The 10462-nt window shown below is 32.2% G+C and overlaps 1 pseudogene; it reads left to right on the forward strand.

Annotated features, from left to right (window-relative positions):
• The first annotated feature begins 3821 nt into the window (after positions 1–3821).
• Positions 3822–8380, forward strand: LOC120179187 (annotated as a pseudogene).
• The last annotated feature ends 2082 nt before the right edge of the window (positions 8381–10462 follow it).

The following is a 10462-nucleotide window of genomic DNA, read 5'->3' on the forward strand; positions in this document are numbered from 1 at the left end:
GTTGCTAGCTTTGAATCTATCATCGTTTCAAGAGGTGGTTAATCAAGCTAAAGCTCTAGAGAGAGCTCAGAATGAGAGGTTTAGAGAGCAGAAAGTTCAGAAGTCCAAGAGAGTTGGTACTTCGTCGAGTTCATCACCATCAAATAGAAGTAGGGATTGGGATTCTCAAACTCAAGATATTTTTGAATTATCTGCATCTTCTGCTAAAAGATCAAATTCAAGTCAATCCCGACAATGTTCACATTGTGGAATGAATCATACAGGAGTATGCCGAGTAGTTTCAGGAGCCTGTTTTAAATGTGGTGATATGGGACATTTTATTCGAGATTGTCCATTTGTAACTGATGAGAATGTCCAAAGAGAGCAATCTGTTACGGTATCTCAGATAAGTAAAGGTAGAGGTCGTGGAAGAAATCAGACTGAGTCATCCCTCGACATGATATGCCTACAACTTATAGGGTTTATAATTTAAGGACCGATGAAGATTTCGAGGATCCGAGATTATTGTAGGTAAATTTAAATAATGTGGTAAATTAGTGTTAGTTTTAATAGATTTGGGATCAACATAGTATGTGCTAGTGGCAATTAGAAGGAGAATTGAAAGATTTGATTTGAAGCGATATGTAATGAACTGTTAGAGATTAATTAGTGGGGCATGGTTCTCAAGTGAATAAGTTGTGTTGAATTTGTATATGGTATGAGAAACTATTCTAAAAAATAAGAAGCCTATATGGTTATTAATAAGTAAAATTATAAAACAAGATTTTGTACAAGTAATAGCAACTATCAAGGTTATATGTATTGAGCTTCCAATGAGGACTGCATATGAGTAAAAAAGTTAGTAGTAAGAGTAATCTAAGATAAGATTAGTTAAGTGTGTTTAGAGGATTGTTTCATCTCGTGTGAAGTGAAATTCGAGGATGAATTTTCTTAAAAGGGATGGAGATTTGTAATATCCCAAAATCAGGGTAGTGACTAAAATAAAAGTTTTTGAAATTTAATTATCAATCTAGGAAAATTGAAAGTTCAAGGACTTAAATATGAATATTTTGGGATTGGATAAATAGTAAATATGGAATGACTAAAGGGTATTATGGTATTTTCAGCTTAAAGGATATTTTTTCTCCTTTATTAAGAGATAAACACGTGGGATTTGGGAGAGATTTCTGGAAGTCATTTCCTCTTGCTTTATTCTTCTTCTTCTTCTCGTAAGTTTCATTGCAAAAGTGAGTTGGATTATGATTGTTTATTTATTGAATTTCTAAGTTGGTTCTTGTTCTTTGGGTGTTATATATGATTAAGAAAAGCTTGTATAAGATCAAAACAACAAGAAGAGAGAATTAGAAAGAGAATTGTAATAAGGGTATAGAAATAAATTGTTGGTATGAAGAAGTTTTTGAAGTTTTATTGATAATTTTGACTTTTTATAAGAAGGATTAAGAAGTTTAAAGCATTAGAAATAAGTTTAGAACACATTGAAAGTTTAGTAAAATTCTTAAATTCAAGAGTTATAGTGAAATATTGAAGATAATGAGGTACTATAGTGATAAAATATGGTTTAAGTATGTATAGTTGAGTTTAATAGCATGAAGGGTGTTAAATAAAAGGAGTTTAAGTGAAGTATTGATAAATTTCGAGTTTAATAAATATTTTCTGGACAGTAATATCGGTACTGGTTGAGTGAGTAACGATACTACAAGGCAATTTATAGGAAAATTATGCGTAGGGTATCGATACTGCATGAACAATAACGATACCATAAGGAAGAAGAATGACAAATCTTCATGAGGTATCAATACTGAAGGGATAATATCATACCATGGTATCGATACCAATATGGAGGTATCAATACCATTCTTATAAGGAAAAATTACATAATTGAAAATGGGTATCGATATCGTGGAAGGGTATCGATACTACAAGCATATAGGTATCAATATTATGCTTGCAGTACCGGTACTACTTGAGTTGAGAACTTGAAATTAGTGTTTTAATTAGTTTGCATTGGTAAAAATCTCTTCGAGTAATTTGAATCCCAATATTTATTTGACTGTATATTCGTGTAGATATCATTCAAAAGAAAAGTTCGAACAGGCCGTCAGAGTAAGATTTACGAGAGAAATATAAGAGATTGGTATTGGAAAGTGAGACCAAGGTGAGTACATGATATCAAATATAAGTCATGTTAGGGAATTAAGACTTGCGATGAGTCTAATTCCGATATTAAATTACATGAGTACCCAAATACAAGCATGTAGTGATATGTTGCTTAGGTGTGCATGAGTATATGAGTATGTCTAGATGTTAAGAGCATCTCTATATGTGATCTATGTGAATGCATGTATGCATGATAATAAGTTATATGATCATAAGAGATAAAATATGTGATATGATATATGTGATATGATATATGTGATAATGTGATACAAGACTCAATGAGAATATTGCATGATATATGCGATATGAAGATATGAAATTATATGACTATATGATATGTGAAATGACATAAGTGAAAGCCCATGTTATGTGATAAGAGAGATAGGGGTATAGTTGGCATGTCAAGAGTCGAGGGTTATATGTGGTCCTTCGGGACATCTACATGAGGTCATTCGGGACAGAATTTTATATGCCCCTAGTGAGACCCTATACGAGCTGTGGTGATAGCATATGTGCATAACCTATGTACCACTACAAGAAAATATATCTTAATGACACACGACGATGACATACGCTAATTTAAGACTTGCAAAACATGTATGTCATAAAAAAATGTCATGTTTTTTAAAATCTGAACGATTTATACTTACAATAATGTGTGTCATATTTAATAGTCATAATCCAAAAAAAATTACAAAAACACGGAGTATAGTTTTAATTGTGTGCCATCTTATGAGTCGTATTCTAATTCCCCCCTTATTTTCATCATTTCCCGCTTGATCTTCCCTCGTTAACAAAAGTTCACGCCAGATGAGTTTCCCCCAGTTTCTCTTTTTTCCCTTTTTGTCTTTGCAACCTCCACTGGTTTGGCCATTCACCACAATGCAGTCGAGGGAGTCAAAAATCAAGGGTTTCCACAGGTATTCCTCATTCTCTATTCCACCATTCAATTTGGGTTTCCACAGTTATTGGTGTATAGATGCAAAAGTAAAGAGAAGGGTTATGAGATACAAGTTGAAAGAGGGTTTCTATGATGAGGTTAGGCATTACTTTTGATTTTTCTGTGATGATAGCTTGTTTTTTCTAGGAATGTTTTTCTCATTTTTTTAGAAAACATCTCACATTAGTGTTATTTTCATCTGTGCGCAGTTGGATGAGCTGAGACAAATATAAGAGGAATTGCAAGAATTTCTGGAAGAGGCACTTGTTAGTGTATAAAGCATTTATATTACGAATTCAAAATATCATTTATGTTCATACATGTATATTAACATAAATTAGCATCCTCATAATTTTCATTGTTAGAGCTTGAATAAGTTCCTCATTTATGCAAAGAGAAATTTGCCCCTTGTATTGTTTATATTCATCAAATAGGTGGGTCTGTGTCTCTTCTCATCCATGTGTCAATCAATTCCTGTGATACTAAACATAATCTTACTCTAATGTAAGTACATCTTAATTAACATTTAGCATGATAATTTTTGTTTGTCTGTCGTTGGATACTGATGTGTTTTTTGAAGAGAAACTGATGATATGCACAAGCGAGAATTAAAGATCTTGAATTTGCAGTAAGTTGATGCATGCATTAGATGGCTAGCTAAATTAGTAATTGTCTAATGTTATATTTTCAAGGCTAATTAAGTTGATATTGTCTTCATATTTAAATGGTTGTGTCTGTTATTCCCACTTTTATTGCATCTATTGGAGAATATGCTATGGAAAATCAGTTCTCTGATACTGATGGAGAAACAAAAAGATTCTTTTATCGTACTCCAAAGACACGAGAATTAGATAACCTTCTTGGAGACATTTATCATAAAGTTCTAGGTATGCTTTGTAATTCATTTCTAAGTTTTTAAGTCCAGCTGTGTTATATTTACAATTTTCATTTATCAAAAAAATATTTACAAGTTTCGAATTAAACCATCTTAAAAAACTGTATACCAGCCCATGCTGCTCCTAGCAAGTGAAAGGTCATGTTAGTTAACAAGGTAACGTGAATTTAGTGAATTTCTTTGTAACATTAATTCTTAAATTCATTAACGAAGATATGGAGAGGGCAATTATCAGAGACTTGGTCTAAGACGTATTAACGTTCTCAACATTTACACAAGGCTGTGAACTTTGTGTCTGAACTTGATTGGTAAGAATGATAAAAGGTTCTCTTTATCTCTATTTTTTTCTCTTCTCTAAACATAAATGTGTCCGAGGTAGTTGTGTTACTAACAATAATATCTTCATATTGATGTTAGCCTGTTGTCATTGGCAATGGTTGCTCGCCAGAACAATTATGTGAGGCCTACTTTAACCATGGAGACCATTCTTGATATACAAAATAGAATGAAGGAACCATCTACTTACAATTTTACAATTCTTTCTTAAAAAAACTATCAAGAGAATTATTATTAAAAGTGACATCATTTTTTCTCTAATAAGAAATAACAACTCCATACTGGTCTACATGCATTTTTGCAGGAAATGACATAGATACATTTATCCCTACTAACACAAAGATTCTTGATGAAGGTAAGTTGAGTTAAAAGTCAATGGTAGCATGTAAAAATCTCAGGAAAATGCGTCTCATCTAGAAAAGCCTTATCTGAATATTTCATGTGAAGTTCTTCCCGCCCTCCAAATTATAAGTTATGTTATTTTCAAGAAGGATTCATATCATCACTGGTCCTAATTATTCAAGGAAAAGCATCTATAAGTAGGTGAGTCTGGTGTACTTTTCTAGTGGAAGCATATTTGTAAAAGGCGTGTGATTCTGTGCGTGCATTTGCCAAGTTTTGATGGATTTATGTAACTGTACCTATTTGAAATACTAAATTCATGATACTTTGGAGATAAATACTTTAGTAGCCTACAAAATCATCCTTTTATTGTACTTACAAATTTATGGTTTTCCTAGGTGGCTTTAATTGTTTCCCTTCTCATATTGGAAGTTTTGTACCTGGTGATGTTGCAACAGTTGGATTAATTGAGGTAACTTCTGCTTGTTGCTAAATTCATTCTTAAAATTATGTATCTGTTAGTATTTATCTGGTATGTTAGGAACCGTGTTTCCCATTTTCATAGGATATTCTGTGCGATGGGAGGCAAGCTTATGACTACAGAACAGTCCACTTTTATGATAGATCTACATCAGTGGGAATGAGCTAAGGTACACTGATTGATAGTGCAATTTTGGATATTTACGTATATCTGATTTTTTATTGGATATTTAAGGATTTGGATAGTGCAATTTTAATTGACTAGATTCGAGTGGATGCAGATATTAACATGATATCCATTATCCGAATCTGCTTTACTTTTGTAACTGGTTCTGAATCATATATCCAAATCAGTAATTGCTTTACTTTTTACTTTTGTCATATTAAATTTAGAGATTTGAGGGACTCGTATATTTGGTCTGATTCAGATAATAATCAAATATAATACAAATAAATAGATTTGGATTTTAAAGTAGCTTTGTAAATTTGAATAGAGTGCTACAAAATTTCAGCTTTGTCATCTCTTATTTGAAAGAGTTTTGGGCCGTTTAGGAAATTTCCACTTTTTAATGTTGATGGTGATAATTTCACAGGCAGACAACTTCACGGTCTTTATGTTTTGGTGGATGAATTTGGTAAAGGAACCCTGACAGACGTTGGTGTCTACTCTTTACCTCATAACACATATATATAATTTCTGGTTATCAGTACCACAAATATCGAGGTATTGTATCCTTTTGAATTTAGATGGCATTGGTCTTCTTGGTGGGACCATAACGCTTTGTCAACTTAGATGTTCCACCAAAGGTTTGCTGATCTGGTTTTCCTCCCACAAAATATCAGCTATTGTTATAATCTGATGGGTAGATCGATTCTACTATGTCAACGAGTAAAAATGTTTTGCTATATGTGTTTACCCCCACTTATCCATCTCAGACATGTTTTGATATTCTGATTTAAGGTTTGATATTGAAATATGGAAAAACTGGAGAAGTAATATGTTCATAGCGAAATCTATATCGAAATTCACCCTTGGTAACATATGTGTACTCTCATCTGGAGCTAAGTACTAAAACTCCACAGTTTTTTGCTCAGCTTGTTTAATTACTTGGCTTTAGCATTCACCACTGTTTATTTCCAAGCTCAGGAAGGCATATTTGTTGTTTGGCTGCTGATTTAATTGAAACATAATATTTATGGTGGTTATATGAAGTTATGAAAGAATTTAAGCGAAATTGTAACTTATTGAATGATTGACTGTGTGTTTACTATAATAGTTATCAATAAACTATTGGGGGCATGCAATACTTTTATTTTGCAGGTTCTGGTGTGCACTCACTTGATCAAGTTACTTAATAAAAGTTGCTTACCAAAGGTACACATTACTGTATTCTCATAATTAATGGCATGTTCATCTAGAGATTAATAAGGGAAAAACACGCACACATACACTCATTGACCTTTTAACTTATTGATCTTACACTCTTCCCTTCTATAACCATTTTCAGTCTGAGAAAATAAAATTTTACACCATGAGCGTGCTACGACCATATGAGAACTCTACAAATGTTGAAGACATTATCTTTCTATACCGGTACAGTTCTGTTGCATTTACATCCAAAGTTATTGGCATCACAGTAACGTGTTAAAATCTTCCAATGATGACTATAACTTCATATCATCTCGGATACACAGACAAAGACACACAATAGGGGTACATCATGGACATAATCATACTAGGATTTCAAAAAATTAGGAGCATGGCAGGACACTTTAAAAAAATATTTATATAATATACAATAAAAATGTAAATTGATACTTATTAGTTTTAATTGATTTTTAAAACTTTTAAAATTAATTTTTAATTGATTTTTAAAATGTAAATTGATACTTTATTTTATTCTTTTGATATTGTGTGTTTGATACATTTTGCAATATCAGAGCTATATCTGTCCAACATTTGAATACTCCATGTCAAAGAGCGTCAGTGCATCATAGCTCTGTTATTCCTGAAAGGTGATGGCAGCCTGCGACCCTTATAAATTTCTTGCTAGTGTTTGTTTGATCTTAATTATTTCCAAAGACCGGCATAGCTTGTATATACATCTTATACCGAGCCACCAGGATGTATCAAAATAAATTAAGATTTGCAATTGGGCCAGAACTATTGGTTTCAATGTACTTGTATATAGTTTAATTCAAAAATCAAAATAATGATATATGCATTCTTGCAAGTTAATTCCCTGAATGCAGCACTCAGCTATGGTGATTTTCCTTCCTCTATTTTTTATTCTCTGTAACTTGGGGATTCATTTAGGAAATCTTTACTAAAATCATATCAATTACTTCTTATATCATGCAGGACTACATTGTGCACTACTAGCAGGTATGTTCAAAGTTTCTAAGACTGAATTAGTTGCCATTTCATCATTATTTGCACAAAAATGATTAAAGAATTTAGGTAATACAAGCCTGACCGGATCAACCTATTCATTCAGACCTAGTTGGTCTAACGATTCAACCATGTAAGTTAAATAAAAAAATTAAGAGCCAATAAAAACTGTAAACCAAGAGCCTGAAAAACTAGTTAAACTGGCAAAACCAGACTTTCTTTTTATTAAGTTTGGACTTTTAACGAAATGCTTTTGTTCATTTTGCTTTTGTTCATTTTTGCTTTTGTCATTTTAACAAAATGCTTTCTGTGTCAAACTAGTCAATTTGTGAACCCATCTACCAATTTCCGTCTTCACCTGACCACATACGAACTGACTCCAACTAACCACTGCCAGTGAAGATGAAACTATGAAATTAGGATCTTTTGAATTTCGATGATCATTTCACATTATTCTTCGTTCTTCTAAAGTCATTATAAGCAATTACCGTAACAATACGTGAAAAAAGAACACGATTATCAGGGCTTTTGTTTTATATTCTTTTGATTGTCCTGTAATTGTCTTTATAAGACCTACAAGTTATTTATATTACAAAGCGTTTTTATTTAGACTTAATATTCTTTGCTTGATGTAGGCCTTTCACAATATTGGCTAAAGGTCTTTTTGGTACTGCAAGATCAAGCCTGTTTCTCTCCACATACTGTACTTCTTCCTGGTGAGCTTCAGTGAACACATGCACTTCATTTCTCTATCTTAAAGAAATTTCTGGTTTTGATATGTAAGAGATGTCCATTTGGTACTTTGGCATCTATGCAAATGCTTCTTAATTGCAGTTGAAATAGGATTCAAGTGAACAGCGTCTTGGGTCTAAAAATCTTGGCCAAACCACTAACCTCGATTTGACATTCCTCCAAATATAACTAACCAAATAGTGTCCCAGTGCGATATGATTAACCCGATTCAGTTGTTCATGCCATATATTTTTTTATTGAAAGTATAGACATCGTTGATTTTCGGATCATATAGTGCATAAGTTTATTATTCGTGTTGTTATTGTTGTGAACAAAGTTGGTACTTTTTATAATGCTGATTTGATGACTTTGCATAATGTTATTATACTTCAAAGAATGCATATGTAAAATTGGTCATTTTAGTACTCTTAATAGTTAATTATGTACTTCACTTTAAATAAGTACAAATTATATATTATTCATTTTTTTACTTAGGTTGGCAATGGGAAGGAAGAATACACGGATGATGACATTGATGATATTCGCAAAGAATGGGTATCTTATGTGGTAAGCTTTATTGCTGTGATATTTGTATCGACATATGATTAATACAATTTTTGATAACTTAATGTGAATATTTGTATGCAAATGGATTGCTTATATATAATATACATAGATTTACTTTATGAGGCATTAAATGTGATTTAGTTTGTTATTTGTCAATCTACAATATATATATAATTTACGAAATACAATCACGTCACACGAACGTGTGTCGTTTTTTAATGACGTGTGCTTCAATGACACGCAATGTAAGTCATACATGCGTGTCATAAATTTATGACACACAAATGTGAGTCAAGCAGATTTATGACGGGGGCTTCAATGACGCTAAATGTAAGTCATACATGCGTGTCATAAATTTATGACACACAAATGTGTGTCATCTTAATTTATGACGGTGGCTTCAATGACGCGCAATGAGCGTCATAAATGTGCGTCATAAATGTGTGTCATAAATGTGCGTCATAGATTAATGACACACAGTTGCGCGTCATCTGAAATTTTTAATGTACATGCATTTTTCAATAATGAGAGTTTCTATTATTCATTTATATGTCTCACTAAGTCTATGACTTAGTGTGTGAGTGTTTCACACGTAGGATCAGAGAAGTTCCAAAGAGAAAATAGGCAGTAGAGACATCGTAACTTCTGCAAAGATCAGATCAGAAGAATCAACAGTAGGTTTCCTGTTGTATTATAGTGTTGGCATGTATTTAAGGGATTAAAATGTATAAGCTCTGAACAGTTTTTGTAAACTTTTTAAGTTATATGTAAATTCAATATGTTTAAATTTAATCTTAAATTTTCCTCTATTATATAAGAAATGATTGAAAGGTTGATAGACATCTCAGACTCGTATTCGGGTCGGGAACGGGTTGGGGGTGTTACAATTGTTGTATCTTCATTCATTATTGATTAAATCCTTTTATTATATTGTTTGGAAAAATTGAGGAAATTGTTTTGAATGTAAAAGTAGTGATAGTCAGTTCCATTCCATTTCCCCTTAGCTATAGGTTTTGCGAGCTTATTCATTGCTTAAACATGGCTTCTTGAGTAAATTAGTCTTAAGACTCTGTTTGAATTTGATTCTGTGTCTTACTAAGTTAATTGATTCAGTTGTTTGAAGAATATAACCAACAAATTTTTAAAAAAAAATTCACCCTCCTAATGTTAGGTCAAGAATTTTACTGTAATACAAACTTTTGATGCTATCACAGGCAAATTAAGAACGAAATTGTGTATCAATACCCCATGTTTCCATCCTTCCAAATAAGAGAAAGAAAAATTTAGGGAAAATTGAGTTCAGCAACAAACATTACAATTTATTCTAATAACAACTTTGTAAGACATAATATTTCCTGCAAAAGTGAACCTAAAAAAATTAGAATTCTTTCTTCGAGTACATACTATCTTGTGTCTTACTAAGTTAATTGATTCAGTTGTTTGAAGAATATAACCAACAAATTTTTAAAAAAAATTCACCCTCCTAATATGTTAGGTCAAGAATTTTACTGTAATACAAACTTTTGATGCCTATCACAGGCAAATTAAGAACGAAATTGTGTATCAATACCCCATGTTTCCATCCTTCCAAATAAGAGAAAGAAAAATTTAGGGAAAATTG

This window comes from Hibiscus syriacus, unplaced genomic scaffold (genome assembly GCF_006381635.1).
Source record: "Hibiscus syriacus cultivar Baekdansim isolate YM2019G1 unplaced genomic scaffold, ASM638163v2 tig00112407_pilon, whole genome shotgun sequence".
Taxonomy (NCBI): domain Eukaryota; kingdom Viridiplantae; phylum Streptophyta; class Magnoliopsida; order Malvales; family Malvaceae; genus Hibiscus; species Hibiscus syriacus.